General features: G+C 39.3%; 1 long non-coding RNA gene across 3 annotated transcripts in view; it reads left to right on the forward strand.

Annotated features, from left to right (window-relative positions):
• The window catches only part of LOC103002317 (uncharacterized), a 53,928-nt gene that overhangs the window by 380 nt on the left and 27,778 nt on the right, over positions 1-25,770 (forward strand). For all 3 annotated transcript variants that reach the window (XR_009008310.1, XR_009008311.1, XR_009008309.1), the window contains exons 2-3: positions 2,389-2,586; positions 7,996-8,272. This is a non-coding gene — a long non-coding RNA (uncharacterized LOC103002317). The remainder of the gene's footprint in view (positions 1-2,388; positions 2,587-7,995; positions 8,273-25,770) is intronic.

Here is a 25,770-nt window from a genome sequence, read left to right on the forward strand (position 1 = left end):
GGAACTCAATGGCGTAATAATAATAGCACACCTAATTTGCTTTTATAAATGAGCTTGGAAACAGCAAGGACTCTAAATAACTGCGTCTGTTAGTGAAATGGGTGATCCATTCAATGGGTTTTTCGCCCCCGGTTTGCCTCTGACTCTCCAAGAAAATGATGCACGTTTTATCTCTTTCTTATAGTGTAGTAGATAAGTGCTTGGGCTCTGGGGTGCGTAGTTTACTAGTTCCATAACTCCAGCAAATGACCTAACTACTCAGTTTCCTTATCTGTGTAATAAGATTAATAATTGTACCTACCTCATGAAATTCCCTCCTGGGGATTAAAATGTGCTAATGCATGCAAAGAACATTTAGAACATTTGTGCCTGGGACAAATTAATGCTCAGTTAATGTTATCTACTTTTATTTTCTCTATTCTTCCTAGTACAGAATACTAGGAGATTCTTTGTTAGTCATCATTCTTTTCTCTTTGTTTCACTAAATATTGAACCTTTTCTCGCGTCATTGGTCTTTATCATTTCACACTTTGTGTTCCTCGGAGATAGGGATGGGAGTGAGGAATATAGAGGTACAAGTACAAGATTATATTTTCAAATTTCTCTTGCACTCAGCGGTGTAAAAGTAGAGAAACTTTTATTTTGTTTGTTCACTCTATTAAAAAAAAATCCACTACGTTATTTGGTGCTTTTTGTTTACTAATGCTCAAAAGATTTCAGCATAGGCAGTTGTCAGGGATGTAGCCTCAAGAGGGCCTATTGTAAAGTTCCTATGTTACTTTCACATTATTTCCTACTAGGGCAGTAGTAGGAATCAATTTTTCAGGTGTAGTTAGTTGATACCTAGGGAAGGAGTGAACTGTAGGAAAGGTAAGTTTCAGCGAGGTATGGGGACACAGAGCTGAACTTCTGCTGGCACTGAGTGGGCCCAGGCCAGGCTGGGCAGGCCAGAACCTTGGACCCCTGTGGGGTAGGGCCAGACACCCATGCTTAAGACAAGCTTCATTAGCTTCATCTCACCTCACCTGGCTGATAGATGCGTATCAACTGGGTTTTCTAACAAGTTATAAATAAATTAGTTTCAGTTTGCATCCACATAGAAGGTTTGAAGCAGATCAGTTAAATTTATATTAGTATTGGGGGAAAATGGAGACTAACAGCAAAATATGGAAAATATCTTCAAATTTGTAGCACCCCAATCAACATCCAAGTTTTAAGGAACATGTGAGTGTGTGAAGTATTAGTCCAAACCATATAAGCATTACGTTGCAAAATGTCCCTACACAGCCCTCGCTAATTAAGAAATCTAGCTCATTTCTGCGTGTAGTATACTAAGCTGAATGTAGGTGACAGGGTAGAATTGTAAAACCGTTAGTCCTTTTTTGACTGTTGGCACGGCTGTGATCTTTCCCATCACAGAGCTCTGGGCTCACACCATATTAGCTCTGTGACCTTGGGAAACTCTCTGCCTCAATCTTCTCATTGGTAAAATGGTATAATAATAGTACCTACCTTGTTAGAGTTGTTGAAGGGATTAAATCAAATAATACAAGTAAAGCAGTTAGCCTAGGGGCTGGCACAGAGTACACATTTAAAGAATGTTATCAGAGCAGCAAAATTCCTTATTGTGGTGAAGCTGTAGAAAATTCTGATGAAAAAGGAAAGCACAATGTACCACTGGAAACCTTAATTTTAACTGACATGGAATTTTTAGAGTTTCCAATGTGGATAATATTGAAACACAACTCTTGGGTTATTATACACATTAAGTGAGTTAGAAATCTCCAGGTAGAGGAGAGGCTAGAATATATATTTTAATAAAGTCCCATGAATACCAAATTTGGGGCATTGGAATTTGGGAATCTCTGATTCAGTGAGAGAAATTAAAATCACTTTTCCACTAGATGGCGTCATCAAATATTTGAACTAACATTTATTCCTGCTTGTACTTTTCTTTCTGTGATTACAAAGATTTGCTTTTATTTTGCCAGTTGTTTCCTTAATTTGATGACATCTATTTTAGGAACAGAAGTCACAAAAATTTTATTAATAAATTAAAGTTGTGATGAGTTCCTTAAAATCAAGGGTGCAAAGGATAAATGCACAAAATGTATGAAAAAAATCACAAAAGAGAAAATACAGTTGATCAGTGAACACATAAAAATACTCATCCTCCATAGTAAAGTAATGCAAATTTCAAACATCAAAGAACTTTCCATTTCTCACCTATAAAAATTGTAAATATCTTAGAAGTGTAATTCTTAATATTTGCCATTCATTTATTAATTTATTGAATGCCCACTATGTGGCAGGAACTGTCTAGGTTAGTCAGAGTTCTCCAGCGAAACAATTAATTGTGTGTGTATACGTATATATATCTGTATATAGGGTTTATTATGAGGAATTGGCTCACATGATTATGGAAGCTGAGAAGTCCTAAGATCTGCTGTCTGAAAGCTGGAGACCCAGGAAAGCCAGTGGTGAAGTCCAATCTGAATCCCCGAAGGCCTGAGGGCCAGAGGAGTGCATGGTGTAAACCCCTGTCCAAGGGCAGGAGGAGGCAGATGTCCCAGCTCGAGCAGTCAGGTAGGAAGCAAAAGGCATGAATTTCTCCTTCCTCCACTTCTTTGTTTTATTTAGACTTTCAGTGGGTTGGATGATGCCTGTCAACGTTGCGTGAGCTGTTTTACTGAGTCCACTGATTCAGACGCTGATCTCATCTGTCCCTCACAGACATACCCAGCAATAATGTTGAATCTGGGCACCCCTTGGCCCAGTCTAGTTGACACAAAAAGTTAACATCACAGTATCCTAGCGGCTGGAGCTATGTCCTCTGGACACACCATTACACAGTGTGAAAAATAAAAACTCATCACAACAATACCAAAATGGTTATTACATATAAGAAGTGAAAAAAAGCAGGACACAAATTTTATGCATGAGTACAATTATTTTTTAAAGCAAAACTTAGGAATAGGAAAAAAAAAAAGAATAAAAACCAAGTATTGCACAATTTCTCCATCACTTACGGCTGGGTAACAAAGTGAGTCACCATGTGAGAGGTCCTGATTCCAGAGGATCTGAAATGTTATCTTTTTTTAAAAATAAATTTATTTAGTTATTTATTTTTGGCTGCGTTGGGTTTTCGTTGCTGTGTGAGGGCTTTCTCTCGTTGCGGCGAGCAGGGACTACTCTTCATGGCGGTGCGTGGGCTTCTCATTGTGGTGGCTTCTCTTGCTGCAGAGCACGGGCTCTAGGCACGCGGGCTTTAGTAGTTGCAGCACGCGGGCTCAGTAGTTGTGGCTCGCGGGCTCCAGAGCGCAGCCTCAGTAGTTGTGGCGCATGGGCTTAGTTGCTCCACGGCATGTGGGATCTTCCCGGACCAGGGCTCGAACCCACGCCCCCTGTGTTGGCAGGCAGATTCTTAACGACTGTACCACCAGGGAAGTCCCTGAAATGTTATCTTTGATACACATAATAAAGGTAAAGAAATGGACATGCAATTTTTAATAATGGATACTTTGTTTCTTTCCATGTCCACTAAATAGATGTGTCCATTTAAAAAGTATTAGTATTAGTTTGAAGTGGTGCTGCTTTGTCATACTGCCCCAGGCACCAATGTCACTGGCTAGCCCTGCTGTACAGTGTGAGCTGTGGAGCTCTCTTTCCTTCTCATCAACCCTGCTTGGTCTAGGGCACCAGCACATCTCCCCTGTTGTATCCCAGTAGCCTCCAGCCTGACCTTCCTGCCTCCAGACTCATCCCTTCCATTCATTACCCCCTATTGTTTTCCAGTGTGATTTTTCTGAAAATCAAATCTGCTCAGACCATTCCCTGGCCTAAAGTCAATACAGCAGTCATCCCCTTAGGCTTGGGAGATCCATTCCAAGAACGCAGTGGAGGCCTGAACCACTGCATAGTACCGAATCCTATATATACTATGCTTTTTCCTATACATACATGCCTATGATAAAGTTTAATGTACAAATTAAGGCACAGTAAGAGATTAATAAGAATAATAATAAAATAGAATAATTATTGCAATGTACTGTAATAAAAGTTATGTAAATGTGGCCTCTCAAAAAAAGAAACCAAGTATTGGTTGTCTTTAGGTGGTTGGAATATTACTGACTTGTTCCTTAATTGTTTCTCTCTCTTAAATTTTTTCTTTAATAAAATAGTTTTAAAATATAAATATGACTGGTTAATATTTGAGGTTAATCATCGATAGATGTGTATTTTATTTCAAAACTATTGATTCAGTTAAATTAATATTTATTGAGCACTTTCTATGTTCTCAATAGGAGGTAAAAAGAAAGGTATAAAAGCGTAAAAGATATGATCCTGATTTTCAAGAAGTTCATAATCTTAAGTGGAGTAAACAGCCTAGGATAAAGTTATCTAAAAATCCTGGTTTATATATGATGCATTTTTTGTGTATTTATTCAACATTTGTTGAATTTATATTGTACATCAGGTACACAAAGGAGGGAGTGTTACCTGTGCCTGATGGAAGGGTTGGGGGAGTATCAGTTAAGTATGGGTCATGTATCACTGTCAAATTATTTACTTAGGTCCCAGGAGACACTCACTTAATCCCCTTTTATAAGCTCTTTTAATCCATGAAAACAAATTTAAATTTTGCAATGAGGATATAGAAGTTTGCTGGCAGAGATGATGAGCCATCAAGACTATATAAATGTCAGATTTCAAATCTGATTACAGAAATGGCCAGGTTTGGAAAAGTCCCTGGAGGTCCATTGGTTAGGACTCTGCGCTTCCGGTGCAGGGGGCACGGGTTCGATCCCTGGTCAGGGAACTAAGATCCTGCAAGCCATGCGGCGCAGCCGGAAAAAAAAAGGCCAGGTTTGATCTTCAGCTTAAAAATTCAGCATAATTAGGATGTGAACATACGAAATGAGGAATAGTATTTCTTTTTTTTAAATTAATTTTTACTGGAGTATAGTTGCTTTACAATGTTGTGTTAGTTTCTGCTGTACAGCAAAGTGAATCGGCTATACGTATACATATATCCCCTCTTTTTTGGATTTCCTTCCCATTTAGGTCACCACAGAGCACTGAGTAGAGTTCCCTGTGCTGTACCGTAGGTTCTCATTAGTTATCTATTTTATACACAGTATCAATAGTGTATATATGTCAATCCCAATCTCCCAATTCGTCCCACCCCCCCTTCCCCCTCGGTATCCATATGTTTGTTCTCCGTGTCTGTGCCTCTATCCATATGTTTGTTCTCTGTGTCTGTGCCTCTATTTCTGCTTTGCAAATAAGACCATCTATACCATTTTTCTAGGTTCCACATATATGCGTTAATATACGATATTTGTTTTTCTCTTTCTGACTTCACTCTGTATGACAGTCTCTAGGTCCATCCAAGTTTCTACAAATGATCCAATTTCGTTCCTTTTTATGGCTGAGTAATATTCCATTGTATATATGTACTACATCTTTATCTACGGAATAGTATTTCTTGAAGAGACTCATCACCACTGTTTTGTTCTTTAAAATGTTCTATTTATACATATTTCAAAAATAAGAAGTCATTAAAACTATGTGTATCAGAAAGGAAGTGTCCAGATAAGCAACTCCCCATAATATTAATTTGTCTATTTAGAATAAAGGAAATCAAGGAGAAGTGGCAGGAAGTTCTTTCCAACTTGGCTTTAAATAGGAATGGTAGTAGTACCCATCTGTGCTGGCTACTTTGGCCCTCTCAGCCACCATTTCACCCGCCTATATGTGTGGAGAAGTTGGAAAGCTGAAAGTACATTTTCCAGACTCTCTTGCAGCTAGGGTTGTAGATATGCAGGAAGTTCTGCACACACATGAGAATTGAAAGGGAGACAGAAACAAGCTTCCTGCGGCAGGGAGAGCTGAGAAGCAGGCTCTGACAGACGCAAGATTTGCATGGGTTGGACCTATGTTGCCGTCTGGACACATCTTCTCGAACGTGAGGCAGCTGTACCAGCAACAGCAGTGGTAGCAGCAGAGCGTCCTGCCCAGTGGATCACAGCTGTGAGGGCGCGACCTTAACACCAAAACTCCAGAGCAAGCTCCCTATTTCTGCTGTTCCAACTCTTCCAATGAACTTATAAGCATGTACTTCCCTGTATTAAATTCCTTTATACTAGAAATGACTAAAATAATTTATTTTTCCTATCCTGAACCCTGAGTGATAAATTATCCTAGAGTGTCGATGAGAATAAAATATAAAAATATATGTAAATCACTTAGAATAGTACCTGACAGTTTGTACTCAATACGTGCTAGTTATTTAAAGTTTTATTAGGGAGATGAGTTCAGGCTGAAAAGAACAATCTAGGCCCCAGGTTGAAAACTATGGTTCGAAGGCCAAATCGAGCCCACCACCTGTTTTCATAAATAAAGTTTTATTGGAACACAGCCGCTATCAGTTGTTTACATGTTGTCTGTGGCTGCTGTTACTCTTCAAGGTCACAGTTGCAACAGAAACTGAATAGACCACAAAGCCTACAATATTTACCATCTGACCCTTTACAGAAAAGATTTGCGTACGTCTGATCTGAACCATCAAAAAGAATGAGGAGTACAAGGACTGGGAGACATTCATGAAAACAATCATCCTCTTGACACAGAGTGGTCATTTCTGGGGAAAATAGTTTGGGAAGTTTTCTTTCTGCAAGGGTTCAAAGTAGAGCATTGAGGAGGGGGTTGAAGATACTTATTATACGTGCAAAACTCTGATTTTATCAGTAAAATTGGAGGGATAAAAGGAGGCAAAACCGATGTCACCTGAGGCCTCAGCAAGTAATTTGGTAGTGCTCGCAGTACGACCCCTGCCATTTCCCAGGGTTTTCCTCTGGATCATGCAGCCCAGCTTGGAAAGTGACCACGTGAGAAGCCGCGTAATAAAAGTCTATGTTACCTCTTTCACACCCAGCCGGTTGTGAGTTCTTACAGTCTGTTTCTTCATAAATACTCTGGCATTCACCCACTTTGACCGTCATAGCCACTGTTCTAATCTAGGCCTCAGTAAATTTAAAACTGTGGTTAGGGGCTTCCCTGGTGGCGCAGTGGTTGAGAATCTGCCTGCCAATGCAGGGGACACGGGTTCGAGCCCTGGTCTGGGAAGATCCCACATGCCACGGAGCAACTAGGCCCGTGAGCCACAACTACTGAGCCTGCGCGTCTGGAGCCTGTGCTCTGCAACAAGAGAGGCCACGACAGTGAGAGGCCCGCGCACCGCGATGAAGAGTGGCCCCTGCTCGCCGCAACTAGAGAAAGCCCTCGCACAGAAACGAAGACCCAACACAGCCAAAAATAAATAAATAAATAAAATTAAAAAAAAACAAAAACTGGTTAACTGAATTTAGTCCTAAATTCCTTGTTTTTAAATTTTTTCTCGTTTAAAATTCCAATTTGAAAAGTTTCTCCTTTTCTTTCTCACTGGCAACTTTGCCAAAAATTTCACAAAAATAAAAATTATTTACGCTTGATTTATATTTATTATTTTTCAAAAGGCTCATTAACACATCATAGTCACCCAAAGTCCACAGTTTACCTTAGGGTTCACTCTTGGTGTTGTACAGTCTGTGGATTTGGACAAATGTATAATGGCAGGTAACCACCATTATGGTATCATGTGGAGTATTTTTACTGCCCTAAAATTCCTCTGTGCTCCACCTACTTTTATGTTTGATTTTAAAATTCTGTGTGTTTTCAGTTTTAACTAAGTTTCTTAGCTTTTCTCTCTTTTATTTTTTTTACTCCTTTTCTCTCTCTCTCTACATCCCTCCCGCCTCCCTCCGCCTCCCCACACTTCTTTCTTCCTCACTTCCTTCCTGCTGCTGGATAAACAGGATCCGTATGATCCGACAGTGCTTTTCTAACGTGAATGTGCATATGAGCCACGTGGGAATCTTGTTAAAATGCAAATTCTAATTCAGTATGACTGAGATCATGCTGAAGAGGCAGCTTGTAATCCTCGTTTCTTAAAAGCTTCCAGGTGACGCTGCTGAGCTTCGGACCACACTGAGCAGCGAGACGCTAGGACAGCGATTCTCAAACAGGTGATTTTGGCCTCCAGGGGACACTTGGCAACGTTGCGGAGACATCTTTGACTGTTACAGCTGGGGTGGTGCTACTGCGTGGAGACCAGAGACGCTGCTAAACGTCTTACTATGCACAGGACGGCCCTCAGAACAAAGAAGGATCTTGCCGCAAAGGTCCACAGTGCCAAGGCTGAGAGCCCTGCTCTAGAACGATCTTCGAATTTGTAAGTACCCGATGTGTATCTTCTAGGACTCTAACAGGTGTTTTTGAATTTTGGGGTCAGGGGGTTGGTGGGATAAAGCTTTCCAGGTTGCTCCCAGTGAGGCCTGGTAAGTTCCCTCTTCTTAGCCAGATCCTGTGACTGAAAGGGTTTCTTACATAACATCAGGAAGAATTTTTTCTTTCAGAAGTCTACTAGCCCTCTGGTCGTATCTCCTTCCAATTTATTAAGGGGAAATGATGAATGGAATTTTTCATGGCATTAGCATGATTTTGAAAAGGCCCACGATCCGAAAAGGATAAAAAATATATGAAGGCAGCAAGTTTATAGGCTTGAAATGTGTGATCTTATATGGCTTTTGTGTTATCTGTATTTAGGCTAGTACTTTATGGGGTTTTAGAAAACAACTGAAGCGATTCCCAAAATGATAATCAATAGATGTTTTACTCTGTATATGTTTCCAATGAATCTTCAGATTGCATCAATCAAATAGTACGAGGTGTAAAAGAAAACGAACCTTAAAAGAAGCCTTTCGCTGTATTTAGATGAGGAAGATGGGGACTAGCTCTAGAGTTCTTCCCTCTGACCGTAGGAAGCTGTGTTTTCCATGGTTGAAGAGATTGGGGAATTTCGTAAACTCTAACTTGATTTGGCTCTTCAGCAGCCCAGCCCACACAGAAGAATTATTGCCTATGAAAACTATGATGACTTTACCAGAATCACGATTAAATGAAAGTAAAAATGAAAGATTTGTGCTTAAACTGTGGTCACAATTCCAAGTTTTTGGAAGTCTGCTTTTCCTGATTTTTCTCAGCCTGTCAGGCATCTCTGGCTGACTCACAGCCCGACGTTGAACTTCCTACCAAGCACTTACTACCTGGCCTGCCAGCACCTGGGGCACAGCCCTGGGATTCATTCTGCCCTGGTTTCTTCTTGCTTTCCTTCCACAGGAAGATAATGCCACATTTTCAAACAGTGTTTGGACTTGTCACTGAGGATATTTTCTTTTAATGTAATGATCTCACTGAAACATAATTTATTCGCCAACTTATAGAATTCATGAACTGAAAAATGTTATATAAGGTGATTACATCAGACAGCATGATCCTCCTAAACTTATTATCTCACTCCCCACACAGCTCTCCCTCCTCTTTACTCAGCTTAGTAAATGATGCCACCGTCCATTGACTCACCTGGGCCCCAGAACTGAAGTCTTGCTCTACTCCCTTCCTCTCAGCTCCCACATGCAATCAGTCACCAGGTCCTGTCATTTGCATCCCTTAGTCTAGGTCCTCCTGACTTCCGTCCTGTTTTTCAACGATAGTCTTAGTTTTTTTAAATTAATTTATTTATTATTTATGGCTGTGTTGGGTCTTCGTCTCCACGCGAGGGGCCCCCCCCCAGCTGCGGCAAGTGGGGGCCACTCCTCATCACGGTGCGCGGGCCTCTCACTATTGCGGCCGTGGAGCACAGGCTCCAGACGCGCAGGCTCAGCAATTGTGGCTCACGGGCCTAGTTGCTCCGCGGCATGTGGGATCTTCCCAGACCAGGGCTCGAACCCGTGTGCCCTGCATCGGCAGGCAGATTCTCAACCACTGCGCCACCAGGGAAGCCCTCAACGATAGTCTTTTAACAGGTCCTGCCCCCAGTCTTTTTTCAATTCATCCCCCCCACTGTTGCCAAAATATTCTTTTTTTTTTTTTTTTTTTTTAAATTTATTTATTTAATTAATTTATTTATTTATTTTTGGCTGTGCTGGGTCTTCGGTTCGTGCGAGGGCTTTCTCTAGTTGCGGCAAGCGGGGGCCACGCTTCATCGCGGTGCGGGGACCGCTCTTCATCGCGGTGCGCGGGCCTTTCACTATCGCGGCCCCTCCCGTTGCGGGGCACAGGCTCCAGACGCGCAGGCTCAGCAGCTGTGGCTCACGGGCCCAGCTGCTCCGCGGCATGTGGGATCTTCCCAGACCAGGGCTCGAACCCGTGTCCCCTGCATTAGCAGGCAGATTCTCAACCACTGCGCCACCAGGGAAGCCCCAAAATATTCTTTTAATGTAAAAAGTAGTCACAAAACTTAACAAGTAAAAGCCTTTGCTTAAAATATAATTTCCAAACTCCTGAATGTGACCGCTTTAGGGGAATTTTCAGCTTTAATCCTCCTGGTGGTCTCTGAATTTTTATGTATATAATCTATATATTCATTACATAATTAATATGTCATTACATAATCAATATGTCATTAATTAATTAATATGTATAATTAATTATATATCGATTATATGTATATATATGTATAATATATATGTATATGTATATATAATAATATGTATAATTAATTAATTATATATAGATTATATAATCTATATATTCATTACATAATTAATATTTCATTAATTAATTAATTAATATGCCATTACATAATTAATATGTCATAATCATTACATAATTAATATGTATATTTAATTAATAGATTAATTTTTAGAGCAATTTCAGGTTCACAGCCAACCTGAGTGGTAAGGACAGAGTTCCTGTATATCCCCTCCTCCACAAACACACACAAACTCCTCCGCCATCAATATCCGCCCCCCCGAGCAGTACATTTGTTGGAATCAGTGAACCTACACTGACACACAATTTTCACCCCAAATCCATAGTTTATATTAGGACTCACTGTTTGTGTGGTACATTGGATAGGTTTGGACAAAGGTATAATGAGAAGTGTCTACCATTATATATAGTATCATACAAAGTATTTTCACTGCCCTGAAGATCACCTGTGTTTCACTTGCTCACTTTTCACTTTTGGGGCAGGGGCCCCAAACCCCTGGCAACCACTGATTTTTATCTTAACGTCTCCACAGTTTGTCTTTTCCTGAAGGTCATATAGCTGGAATCATACTGTATGTAGCCTTTTCAGATTGGCTTCTTTCACTTGGCAATATGCATTTAAGGTTCCGTTTTCATGAGTTGATAACTCATTTCTTTTTACTGTTGAGTAATATTTCATTGTCTGGATGTACCACAGTTTGTTTATTCAGTCACCTATTGAAGATCATCTTGGTCGCTTCCAAGTTTTGGCAGTTATGAATAAAGCTGCTATAAACATTCTTGTACAAGTTCCTATGTGGACATAAGTTTTTAACTCATTTGGGTAAATACCAAGGAATGTGATTGCTGGATCATATGGTAAGAGTATATTTAGTTTTGTAAGAAACTGCCAAACTGTCTTCCAAAGTGGCTGTACCATTTTGCATTCCCACCAGCAATGAATGAGTGTTCCCATTATTTTACATCCTTGTCAGCATCTGGTGGTGTTGATGTATTTGATTTTTGCCATTCTTATAGGTGTGTAGTGGTATCTCCTCATTATTTTAATTTGCAATTCCCTAATGATGAATGAAATTGAGCATCTTTTCATATGCCTTTTTGCCATCTGTATATCACCTTTGGTGAGGTATCGATTCAGATCTTTTGCTCATTTTTTAAATTGGGTTGTTCATTTTGTTGTTGAGCTCTAAGAGTTCTTTTAACATTTTATAATAGATAACAGTCCCCTATCAGATATGTCTTCTGTAAATTTTTCCTCCCAGTCTGTGGCTCATCTTCTCATTCTTTTCATATGTATTTTTTTATATGGGAGTAAATAAAAGTTCAAAATCCTGAGACAGATATAAATTAGAAATATTTTTTCTTTGAAGACCTTTTATTTTTACTCAGAATAATCTTCAGTATCCAACATCTATTTCCTGTACTCGTTCCCTAATTTTCTGATTGCAGTTTCTCTCGTTCATTGTTAAACTCTTTCAAAGATGTGAGCAGAGATTTTTGACCACTTGTCACCCTGATTTATGAGAAGCAAACAAAAAAGAGGTGCACCCGAGGTCAAGCGCTGTCCTCTTGACTGAGCCACTATTTTTGTCAAGATAATTGACGCAGTGATGACCTTCAATTACAACTTAAACTTTCTCATTTGGCATATTGAAAGTGAATCCCCACCAATCTCTTACAGAGGTTGATATTGCAAAGGAGAAGGAATGCACATTTTTCTCATGTCACAGTGTAAGATATAAAGAGAGCAGAACATCCCGTTCTCAGTTCCATTCCCTTGTTATAATTAACACAGTCATCTTACGGGAATGGAATGACCTACTTCAATGTACCTCGCTTTGTATGTGATAGTTCAGCAAGTTAGATATTCACAGATGCAGACAGATGCCAAGAACTCACAACCCCACTTCCGTAGGATTGTGCGAAGTTTCCTGGCACAATGGCTTATGCTGTCCTCAGGGAACTGGGCCCTGCCTCTCTGTAGCATCTTTTCTCACTGTGGCCACTCCTCATCCTGGATTCAGCCGTTCTGAATTATTTGCTGTCTCACTAATACTCTCGGCTGTTTTATAGCTTCATGTCCTTTGCTCGTGTCCCAAATACTCTTCCCTCTATTTGTCCATCTAAACCACTATTCATCTTTTAAGACCCAATTTTAACACAACCTCTCTTGTGAAGATTGTTCTAACCCTCTTCTTTTTTTGGCTCCCTGGGAATTGAACAATCCCAGTGTACAACGGTGGATTACACACACACACACACACACACACACACACCACTTACACTACTTCACTGCAATCATTCATTTATATGTCTGTCTCGCCTGCTGATCCATAAGATCCTGTAGGTCACATGCCATGTATATTTTTTCTTTATCCCTGCATCTAGCATAGTGACTGGCATATAGCAGGTGTAAATCAGTGCTCGTAAAATGAATGTAGCATGTCCAGTACCAAATGTTTTGTTGTTCCTCTTAACTTGCCAGCAGGAAAAATTATTGTGCAGTCATAAAACATGCCAGGAAGATTGCTACCAGCAAAAAGCACAGCATAATTAACTTTTCTTTTTCAATTTAGAGAAATTCTAAGCACGTAACGTAAAAGACTCTTTGCCAGTTTTTTATAGTTTTGAGCAACATACGTTAGGGCGGTCATACTAGAAGGAGTGCTGTATGATATCTGTCTTTTAAATTCTTTTTTGTTTGAGGTTATATGTATATTTTAAACTTATATGAAAGTTACAAAAACAGAACAAAGAATTCTTAATACTCTCATCTAGATTTCCTAAGTTAATATGTTTCAATAGCTAGATTTAAAAGAACTGAGAGTAACTTGCAGACCTAAGGCTTAAACACTTCAAACCAAAAACAAAACAAAAGACATTATCTTATATCACCACAGTGTAATTATCAAAACCAGGAAATTAGTATTGATATAATATTATTGTATAATGTATGGATTTCATACCATTTTTGCCAGTTGTTCCATTATAGCAAAAGAAAAAACATTTCTGTTCCAGGATCCAATCGAGGATCAAACATTACTTTTAGTTGTCATGTCTCATGAAGTATTTTCTTGATTCTTTTTTTTTTTTTTTGTCTTTCACGATCTTGACATTTTGAATCATTCAGACCAGTTAATTCACAGCAAGTCTATTCCTCGATTTGACTTGCCTAATATTTCCTCATGATTAGATTCGGGTTTTACATTTTGCCAGGAATACCACAGAGTGATACTGTGTCCTTCTCAGTGCGTCAGCCAAGAAGCATTACCGGTGATGTTAACTCTAAACATTATTAAGGTGGCGCCTGCCAGTCGTCTCTGCTGTAAATAACTGTTTTTCGCTACGTAATTAATACGTATTGTATAAGGATGAGATTATATTTAAGGCTAAATAAAAGAGAACGCAATTTTTCCCAAGTGATCTGATGGGAAATTATTTAGCTCTGTTATTTGACTTCCCTAGAGACTACATGTAAAAACTAGAAGACTATTTAAAATGGCAATCTTCTGACACTTTTAGTACTTTAGCAAAATTATTTACGGAAACAAGATGTAGCTCGGATTTCTGCAGGGCTGAATGTTAAAGCCTTAAGTAAACGGGAGTTCTGCATTCAGCAGCTCCTCAAGGGGATAAAGCTTGAATAGCAGCAGAACTGTTCTTTCTATATTGCTGTATGCATTTTTTCACTGTTGGATCACCCTTTAAAAACCTCTGACAGGAAGATAATGTCCTAGGCTATTAGTCATAATTTACAATCAAAAGAACAGATTTATGTTGGTGTCAAAGCGATAAGTCCTAACTTTCAGTCTCTTTGTTCAACCCACATATTCTTTAAGAGAGAACTCTGCTGAAACTGTACAGGTAATTTGATCCATTTATTCTTTAAATGTTTACTTGTTTTCCAGAGTTATAAATCTAGCATAATAAATAGAATGCTTTTAAACTACTCTTTCAAATGGTTCATGTATATATATATATATATATATATATATATATATATATATATATATATGACTTCCAGTCTTAATGTTGAATAAAATTGGTGAAAGTAGGCATCCTTGTCTTAATCCTGATCTTAAAGGAAACGGTTTCAGCTTTTCACCATTAAGTATGATGCTAGCTGTGGGCCTGTCATATACGGCCTTATTATTGGGTTGGCCAAAAAGTTCTTTCGGGGTTTTACCATAACATCTTACAGAAAACCCTGAATGCACTTTTTGGCCAACCCAATATGTTGAAGTACTACATTTCTTCTATACCAAATTTGTTGAGTTTTTTTTTTTAATCATGAAAGGATGTTGAATTTTGTCAAATGCTTTTTCTTCATCTATTGAGATGATCATATGATTTTTATCCTTCATTCTATTAATATATCACATTTATTGATTTGCATATATTGCATCATCTTTGTATCTAAGGGTAAGTCTCACTTGATCATGGTATATGATCCTTTTAATATGTTGCTGAATTGGGTTTGCTGGTATTTTTTTTTTTTTTTTCAAATTTTATAATCTCTAGTCCTGGCATATTCTGGGCTTTCCAGGACTATTTTTTAAAAATTTATTTTACTTTTATTTATTTTTGGCTGCGTTGGGTCTTTGTTGCTGTGTGCAGGCTTTCTCTAGTTGCAGAGAGCGGGGGCTACTCTTCATTGCAGTGCGCGGGCTTCTCATTGTGGTGGCTTCTCTTGTTGTGGAGCATGGGCTCTAGTCATGCAAGCTTCAATAGTTGTGGCACCCGGGCTCAGTAGATGTGTCTCACGAGCTTAGTTGCTCTGCGGCATCTGGGATCTTCCTGGACCAGGGCTCGAACCCATATCCCCTGCATTGGCAGGTGGATTCTTAACCACTGCGCTACCAGGGAAGCCCTGCTGGTATTTTGTTGAGGTCTTTTACATCTGTGTTCACCGGGGATATTGGCCTGTAATTTTGTTTTCTTGCCGTATCCTTATCTGGCTTTGATGTCAGAGTAATGCTGGCCTCATAAAATGAGTTTGGAAGTGTTCCCATCTCTTCAATTTTTTTGGAAAAGTTTGAGAATGATTGGCATTTATTCTTTAAATATTTGTAGAATTCACCAGTAAAACATAAGGTCCTGGGCTTTTCTTTGTTGGGGGGTTTGATTATGGATTTAATCTTTTTTGTTGTTACTGGTCTATTTGTAAATTAATTTTATTTATTTTTGGCTGCGTTGGGTCTTCGTTGCTGCGCACGGGCTTTCTCTAGTTGCCGCTAGAGGGGTCTACTTTTCGTTGCGGTGCGCGGGCTTCTCATTGCGGTGGCTTCTCTTGTCGCGGAGCACGGGCTCTAGGTTCATGGGCTTCATTAGTTGTGGCTCGCAGGCTCAGCAGTTGTGGCTTGCGGGCTCTAGAGCGCAGGCTGAGTACTTGTGGCGCACGTGTTTAGTTGCTCCATGGCATGTGGGATCCTCCCGGACCAGGGCTTAAACCCGTGTCCCCTGCATTGGCAGGCGGATTCTTAACCACTGTGCCACCAGGGAAGCCCATTACTGGTCTATTTATATTTTTTAGCTCTTCATAATTCAGTCTCGTTAAGTTCTATGTTTCTAGGAATTTATCCATTTCTTGTAGGTTATCTAATCTGTTGGCATATAATTGTACATAGTAGTCTCATGATCCTTTGTGTTTCTGTGGTATCAGTTGTAATGTTTCTCATTATAATTTTATTTATTTAAGTCTTCTCTTTTTTCTTAGTCTAACTAAAGTTCTGTCAATTTTGTTTATCTTTCTGAAAAACCAACTCCTGTTTTCATTGATCTTTTCTATTGTTTTTATAGTCTCTATTTCATTTATTTCTGCTTTGATCTCTATTATTTTCTTGTTTTGCTAATTTTAGGCTTAGTTTTTTTTCTTTTTCTAGCCTTGAGGTGTAAGTTAGATTGTTATTTTGAGATTTTTCTTTTTTTTTTTTTTTAACATAGGCATTTATCACTATAAATTTCCCTTTTAGACCTGCTTTGCTGTCTCTGATAGGTTTTGGTATACTGTATTCCCATTTTTGTTTGTCTAGGAAAGGACTTTTTAAAAGCCCTATCTCCAAATATATAGTCATATTCTGAGGTATTGGGGGCTAGGACTTCAGCATATAAATTTGGAGGAAACACAATTCAGCCTGTAACATTGCTCTTCCAGTTCCACTGTTTTGGCACAAAAAGTTCTTAGTTATTCTACCAACTCTACAGGGTTTAAAGGATGGTATCAAACATCCTAAAGTCCCTTAATAGACTTTACAATACACATTCAAATTTGTTTTTTAAATTTTTGTTTTTTAAAGGAAGTCATTTGCAGAATTCTCAACGATTAGGGAATTATGCATGAGAAAGATTAATTTTTAAAGTAATGACAGTTCCAAGGGAAATATTTGTTTTCTCTTTTTATATGCTTGAAGGTAACTTGACTATAAAGAGCTTTTACAATCTAAGCTAAAAAACAATTTTCTTTTTCAGGAAAAATTCTAAACTAAAACCCAGTGTAAGGTTCTCCCAATGTAAAGATGTAATAATTCAAGTGATCTTCATATCTTATTCCCCTTTAATAGTGGTATAAGTGTGAATAAGAACCAAATATTTTAGAAAGGACTTCCTTGCCCTTTGGGGAAATCAATTAGGATAGGCTAGATATGGTACAGTGAAAACAACCCCCAAGTCTCAGTGGCCTAAAATAATGAGTTTATTTTGTGTTCATGTTGTTAGGTTAAATCACATGAAATTACCAGTATTTTTTTTTTTGAACTAGAGATACTGCAAGTTTGTGTGGATAAACATAGTCCATATCAGTCACAGATGGATTGGGATCTCTCTTTCTTGCTGTCTTTACTGAGGGGTACAGTCTTTGAGAGGTTTCACCAGCTAGGATGTTGCTGGTTACCTTGGCAGAAGGAAAGGAACCTTAAAATTATGTACATTCCACTTACATTCAAATATTATTTATCAAAAAAGTCATAAGGTTATGTTTAACTTCAATGGGATGGGAAATACTATCCATACAGAAAAAGGAAAACCTAAAATATTGGCGACTACCAAATCTGGTAATATTTAGGTCAATGTCAGTTAGTAATAATGATTCTTTTATATACTTTTCTAGTCCTTTCAAGCACTAGAGAACCTGTTTTTTAAAAAATCACATGGCTTAATTATGCAATTATGATTGTTTTTGGTTTTTTGCCTCATAAAAATTGAAACACCCTGGACATTGCTAATCTCAGATGAATCTGATGTTATTTAAGTAAGTTTTGTCACAGAGTTTTAGAATAGTTTTTGGACCTTGCTATTGTTATAGTAGTAGTCTCCCAGTAATTCTTTAATACTGTGTCATGTTCTTCTGTAATGTGTAATATAATTCCTGTGCTAGGGTTATTTTTTCCAATTTTTTCTGGATCTAGAACTGGAATTTCACAACAGGTACTGAAGAAACCATGTTTCAATAGTTTTATTTACCTTTCTTCTTTCTTATCCCAAACTTGTCATATAATATTTATAATATTTCAGATATTTAATGTTTAACAATGAAAGAGCTGACGTCTTTATTAAACTGGTTGGTCTTATTAACCAGATAAGAGATTACTGGCCTAGTGAAATACCAGTTCTAATTTTGTATTCTTTGCTAAAATAGTGGTGTAAGAATTGTTTTATAATTTTTTGATTAGAAAGCATAACAACAATAGTAATCTTAGTGGATGTGATGTATTTCCATGTAGTTTTTTTTTTTAATATTTATTTATTTATTTTGGCTGTGCTGGGTCTTAGTTGAGGCATAGGAAATCTTAGATGCAGCATGCGGGATCTACCCACTGGACCACCGGGGAAGTTCCCTCCATGTAGTTTTTTTTTTTAACATCTTTATTGGTGTATAATTGCTTGACAATGGTGTGTTAGTTTCTGCTGTATCACAAAGTGAATCAGCTATACATATACATATATCCCCATATCCCCTCCCTCTTGCGTCTCCCTTCCACACTCCCTCTCTCACCCCTCTAGGTGGTCACAAAGCACCGAGCTGATCTCCCTGTGCTCTGCGGCTGCTTCCCACTAGCTATCTATTTTACGTTTGGTAGTGTATATATGTCCATGCCACTCTCTCACTTCGTCCCAGCTTACCCTTCCCCCTCCCTGTGTCCTCAAGTTCATTCTCTATGTCTGTGTCTTTATTCCTGTCCTGCTTCTAGGTTCTTCAGAACCATTTTTTTTTTTAGATCCATATATATGTGTTAGCATACTGTATTTGTTTTTCTCTTTCTGACTTACTTCACTCTGTATGACAGACTCTAACTCCATCCACCTCACTACAAATACCTCCATTTCGTTTCTTTTTATGGCTGAGTAATATTCCATGGTGTACATGTGCCACGTCTTCTTTATCCATTCATCTGTTGATGGACACTTAGGTTGCTTCCATGTCCTGGCTATTGTAAACAGAGCTGCAATGAACATTGTGGTACATGACTCTTTTTGAATTATGGTTTTCTCAGGGTATATGCCCAGTAGTGGGATTGCTGGGTCATGTGGCAGTTCTATTTGTAGTTTCTTAAGGAATCTCCATACTGTTCTCCATAGTGGCTGTATCAATTTACATTCCCACCAACAGTGCAAGAGGGTTCCCTTTTCTCCACACCCTCTCCAGCATTGACTGTTTGTAGACTTTTTGTAGATGGCCATTCTGACTGGTGTGAGGTGATACCTCATTGTAGTTTTGATTTGCATTTCTCTAATGCTTAGTGATGTTGAGCATCCTTTCACGTGTTTGTTGGCAATCTGTATATCTTCTTTGGAGAAATGTCTATTTAGGTCTTCTGCCCATTTTTGGATTGGGTTGTTTGTTTTTTTGATATTGAGCTGCATGAGCTGCTTGTATATTTTGGAGATATGAATCCTTTGTCAGTTGCTTCGTTTGCAAATATTTTCTCCCATTCTGAGGGTTGTCTTTTCGTCTTGTTTATGGTTTCCTTTGCTGGGCAAAAGCTTTTAAGTTTCATTAGGTCCCATTTGTTTACTTTTGTTTTTATTTCCATTTCTCTAGGAGGTGGGTCAAAAAGGATCTTGCTGTGATTTATGTCATAGTGTGTTCTACCTATGTTTTCCTCTAAGAGTTTTATAGTGTCTGGCCTTACATTTAGGTCTTTAATCCATTTTGAGTTTATTTTTGTGTATGGTGTTAGGAAGAGTTCTAATTTCATTCTTTTCCATGTAGCTGTCCAGTTTTCCCAGCACCACTTATTGAAGAGACTGTCTTTTCTCCATTGTATATTCTTGCTTCCTTTATCAAAGATAAGGTGAGCATATGTGCGTGGGTTTATCTATGGGCTTTCTATCCTGTTCCATTGATCTGTATTTCTGTTTTTGTGCCAGTACCACACTGTCTTGATTACTGTAACTTTATAGTATAGTTTGAAGTCAGGGAGCCTGATTCCTCCAGCTCCGTTTTTCTTTCCCAAGATTGCTTTGGCTATTTGGGGTCTTTTGTGTTTCCATACAAATTGTGAAATTTTTTGTTCTAGTTCTGTGAAAAATGCCATTGGTAGTTTGATAGGGATTGCATTGAATCTGTAGATTGCTTTGGGTAGTATAGTCATTTTCACAATGTTGATTCTTCCAATCCAAGAGCATGGTATATCTCTCCATCTGTTCGTATCATCTTTAATTTCTTTCATCAGTGTCTTTTGGCTTCCTGCATACAGGTCTTTTGTCTCCTTAGGTAGGTTTATTCCTAGGTATTTTATTCTTTTTGTTGCAATGGTAAATGGGAGTGTTTTCTTAATTTTGCTTTCAGATTTTTCATCATTAGTGTATAGGAATGCAAGAGATTTCTGTGCATTAATTTTGTATCCTGCTACTTTACCAAATTCTAGTAGTTTTCTGGTAGCATCTTTAGGATTCTCTATGTATAGTATCATGTCATCTGCAAACAGTGACTGTTTTACTTCTTCTTTTCCAATTTGGATTCCTTTTCTTTCTTTCTCGTCTCTGATTGCTGTGGCTAAAACTGCCAAAACAGTGTTGAATAATAGTGGTGAGAGTGGGCAACCTTGTCTTGTTCCTGATCTTAGTGGAAATGGTTTCAGTTTTTCACAATTGAGAATGATGTTGGCTGTGGGTTTGTCATATATGGCCTTTATTATGTTTAGGTAAGTTCTCTCTATGCCTACTTTCTGGAGGTTTTTTATCATAAATCGGTGTTGAATTTTGTCGAAAGCTTTTTCTGCATCTATTGAGATGATCATATGGTTTTTATTCTTCAGTTTGTTAATATGGTGTATCACATTGCTTGATTTGCATACATTGAAGAATTCTTGCATTCCTGGGATAAACCCCACTTGATCATGGTGTATGATCCTTTTAATGTGCTGTTGGATTCTGTTTGCTAGTATTTTGTTGAGGATTTTTGCATCTATGTTAATCAGTGATACTGTCCTGTAGTTCTCTTTCTTTGTGACATTTTTGTCTGGTTTTGGTATCAGGGTGATGGTGGCCTCGTAGACTGAGTTTGGGAGTGTTCCTCCCTTTGCTATATTTTGGAAGAGTTTGAGAAGGATAGGTGTTAGCTCTTCTCTAAATGTTTGATAGAATTCGCCTGTGAAGCCATCTGGCCCTGGGCTTTTGTTTGTTGGAAGATTTTTAATCACAGTTTCAATTTCAGTGCTTGTAATTAGTCTATGTATATTTTCTATTTCTTCCTGGTTCACTTCTTGGAAGGTTGTGCTTTTCTAAGAATTTGTCCATTTCTTCCAGTTTTTCCATTTTATTGGCATATAGTTGCTTGTAGTAATCCCTCATGATCCTTTGCATTTCTGCAGTGTCAGTTGTTACTTCTTTTTCATTTCTAATTCTATTGATTTGAGTCTTTTCCCTTTTTTTCTTGATGAGGCTGGCTAATGGTTTATCAATTTTGTTTATCTCCTCAAAGAACCACCTTTTGGTTTTATTGATATTTGCTATCATTTCCTTCATTTCTTTTTCATTTCTGATCTGAATGTTTTGATTTCTTTCCTTCTGCTAACTTTGGGGTTTTTTTGTTCTTCTTCTCTAATTGCTTTAGGTGTCAGGTTAGGTTGTTTATTTGAGATGTTTCTTGTTTCTTGAGGTAGGATTGTATTGCTATAAACTTCCATCTTAGAACTGTTTTTGCTGCATCTCGTAGGTTTTGGGTCGTCGTGTTTTCATTGTCATTTATTTCTAGGTATTTTTTGATTTCCTCTTTGATTTCTTCAGTGATCTCTTGGTTACTTACTAGCGTATTGTTTAGCCTCCATGTGTTTGTATTTTTTACAGTTTTTTTCCTGTAATTTATATCTAGTCTTACAGCGTTGTGGTCAGAAAAGATACCTATACGATTTCAATTTTGTTAAATTTACCAAGGCTTGATTTGTGACCCAAGATATGATCTATCCTGGAGAATGTTCCATGAGCACTTGAGAAAAATGTGTATTCTGTTGTTTTTGGGTGGAATGTCCTATAAATATCAATTAAGTCCATCTTCTTTAATGTGTCATTTAAAGCTTGTGTTTCTTTATTTATTTTCATTTTGGATGATCTGTCCATTGGTGAAAGTGGGGTGTTAAAGTCCCCTACTATGACTGTGTTACTGTCAATTTCCTCTCTTATGGCTGTTAGCATTTGCCTTATGTATTGAGATGCTCCTACGTTAGGTGCATAAATATTTACAATTGTTATATCTTCTTCTTGGATTGATCCCTTGATCATTATGTAGTGTCCTTCTTTGTCTCTTGTAATAGTCTTTATTTTAAAGTCTATTTTGTCTGATATGAGAATTGCTACTCCAGCTTTCTTTTGATTTCCATTTGCATGGAATATCTTTTTCCATCCCCTCACTTTCAGTCTGTATGTGTCCCTACGTCTGAAGTGGGTCTCTTGTAGACAGCCTATATACGGGTCTTCTTTTTGTATCCATTCAGCCGGTCTATGTCTTTTGGTTGGAGCATTTAATCCATTTACATTTAAGGTAATTATCAACATGTATCTTCCTATTACCATTTTCTTAATTGTTCTGGGTTTGTTATCGTAGGTCTTTTCCTTCTCTTGTGTTTCCTGCCTAGAGAAGTTCCTTTAGCATTTGTTGTAAAGCTGGTTTGGTACTGTTCAATTCTCTTAGCTTTTGCTTGTCTGTAAAGGTTTTAATTTCTCCATCGAATCTGAATGAGATCCTTGCTGGGTAGAGTAATCTTTGTTGTAGGTTTTTCCCTTTCATCACTTTAAATATGTCCTGCCACACCCTTCTGGCCTGCAGAGTTTCTGCTGAAAGATCTGCTGTTAGCCTTATGGGGATTCCCTTGTGTGTTATATTTCCCTTGCGGCTTTTAATATTTTTTCTTTGTATTTAATTTTTGATGGTTTGATTAATATGTGTCTTGTTGTGTTTCTCCTTGGATTTGTCCTGTATGGGACTCTCTGCATTTCCTGGACTTGATTGACTGTTTCCTTTCCCATATTAGGGAAGTTTTCAACTATAATCTCTTCAAATATTTTCTCAGTCCCTTTCTTTTTCTCTTCTTCTTTTGAGACCCCTATAATTTGAATGTTGGTGCGTTTAATGTTGTCCCAGAGGTCTCTGAGACTGTCCTCAATTCTTTTCATTCTTTTTTCTTTATTCTGCTCTATTGTAGTTATTTCCACTATTTTGTCTTCCAGGTCACTTATCCGTTCTTCTGCCTCAGTTATTCTGCTATTGATTCCTTCTAGAGAATTTTTAATTTCATTTGTTGTGTTGTTCATTATTGTTTGTTAGCTCTTCAGTTCTTCTAGGTCCTTGTTAAACGTTTCTTGTATTTTCTCCATTTTATCTCCAAGATTTTGGATACCTTTACTATCATTACTCTGAATTCTTTTTCAAGTAGACTGCCTATTTCCTCTTCATTTGTTTGGTCTGGTAGGTTTTTACCTTGCTCTTTCATCTGCTGTGTGTTTCTCTGTCTTCTCATTTTGCTTATCTTACTGTGTTTGGGATCTCCTTTTTGCAGGCTGCAGGTTCATAGCTCCTGTTGTTTGTGGTGTCTGCCCCCAGTGGCTAAGGTTGGTTCAATGGGTTGTGTAGGCTTCCTGGTGGAGGGGACTGGCACCTGTGTTCTGATGGATGAGCCTGATCTTGTCTTTCTGGTGGGCAGGACTGCCTCTGGTGGTGTGTTTTGGGGTGTCTGTGAAGTTATTATGATTTTAGGTAGACTCTCTGCTAATGGGTGGGGTTGTGTTCCTGTCTTGCTAGTTGTTTGGCATAGGCGTCTAGCACTGTAGCTTGCTGGTCATTGAGTGGAGCTGAGTCTTAGCGTTGAGATGGAGATCTCTGGGAGAGCCCTCGCCGATTAATATTACAGGGGGCCGGGAGGTCTGGTGGACCAATGTCCTGAACTCGGCTGTTCCATCTCAGAGGCTCAGGCCTGACACCTGGCTGGAGAAACCAAGACCTTGTCAGCCACATGGCTCAGACGAAAAGGGAGAAAAGAAAAAAGAAAGAAAGAAAATAAGTACATAAAAGTTATTAAAGTAAAAAATTAAAAAAAAATTATTAAAATAAAGCAATTAAAAAGTAGTTAAAAAAAAAAAGAAGAGAGCAACCAAACCAGTAAACAAATCCACTAATGATAACAAGCGCTAGAAACTATACTAACAAAACCCGACAGACAGAACCCTAAGACAAATGGTAAAAGCAAAGCTATACAGACAAAATCACACAAAGAAGCATACACATACACACTCACAAAAAGAGAAAAAGAAAAAATAATATATAAAAGGAAGAGAGCTACAAAACCAATAAAGAAATCTACCAGTGATAATAAGCTCTAAATACTAAACTAAGATAAACATAAAACTAGAAACAAATTAGACCCAGAAGACAAACCCCAAGTCTACAGTTGCTCCCAAAGTCCACCACCTCAGTTTTGGGCTGATCCGTTGTCTATTCAGGTATTCCACAGATGCAGGTACATCAAGTTGTTTGTGGAGCTTTAATCCGCTGCTTCTGAGGCTGCTGGGAGAGATTTCCCCTTCTCTTCTCTGTTCGCACAGCTCCTGGGGTTCAGCTTTGGATTTGGACCCGCCTCTGCGTGTAGGTCGCCTGAGGGCGTGTGTTCCCCGCCCAGACAGGACGGGGTTAAAGGAGCAGCTGCTTCGGGGGCTCTGGCTCTCCCAGGCGGGGGGAGGGAGCGGTACGGAGGAGGCGGGGCGAGCCTGCGGCATCAGAGGCGTCGTGACGTTGCAGCAGCCCGAGGCGCGCCGTGCGTTCTCCCGGGGAAGTTGTCCCCGGTCACGGGACCCTGGCAGTGGCGGGCTGCACAGGCTCCCGGGAGGGCCGGTGTGGAGAGTGACCTGTGCTCGCACACAGGCTTCCTGGTGGCGGCAGCAGCCTTAGCGTCTCATGCCCGTCTCTGGGGTCCGTGCTGATAGCCGCGGCTCGCGCCCGTCTCTGGAGCTCGTTTAGGTGGTGCTCTGAATCCCCTCTCCTCGCGCACCAGGAAACAAAGAGGTAAGAAAAAGTCTCTTGTCTCTTCGGCAGCTGTAGACCTTTACCCGGACTCCCTCCTGGCTAGCCGTGGTGCACTAGCCCCTTCAGGCTGTGTTCACGCCACCAACTCCAGTCCTCTCCCTGCGATCCGACCTCAGCCCGAGCCTCAGCTCCCAGCCCCGCCCGTCCCGGCGGGTGAGCAGACAAGCCTCTCGGGCTGGTGAGTGCTGCTCGGCACCGATCCTCTGTGCAGGAATCTCTCCGCTTTGCCCTCTGCACCCCTGTGGCTGCGCTCTCCTCCGTGGCTCCGAAGCTTAACCCCTCCGCCACCCACCGTCTCCACCCACAAGGGGCTCCTAGTGTGTGGACACCTTTCCTCCTTCACGGCTCCCTCCCACTGGTGCAGGTCCCGTCCCTATTCTTTTGTCTCTGTTTTTTCTTTTTTCTTTTGCCCTCCCCAGGTACGTGGGGAGTTTCTTGCCTTTTGGGAGGTCTGAGGTCCTCTGCCAGCGTTCAGTAGGTGTTCTGTAGGAGTTGTTCCACATGTAGATGTATTTTTGATGTATTTGTGGGAGGAAGGTGATCTCCATGTCTTACTCCTCCACCATCTTGAAGGTCCTCCCTCCTTGTATTGATTTTTATTTCCATGATGGTTAATGATGTTGGGCATCTTTTCTCATGTGTTTATTGGTGTATCTTTTTTGGAG

Source organism: Balaenoptera acutorostrata, chromosome 5, assembly GCF_949987535.1.
Source record: "Balaenoptera acutorostrata chromosome 5, mBalAcu1.1, whole genome shotgun sequence".
Classification (NCBI taxonomy): domain Eukaryota; kingdom Metazoa; phylum Chordata; class Mammalia; order Artiodactyla; family Balaenopteridae; genus Balaenoptera; species Balaenoptera acutorostrata.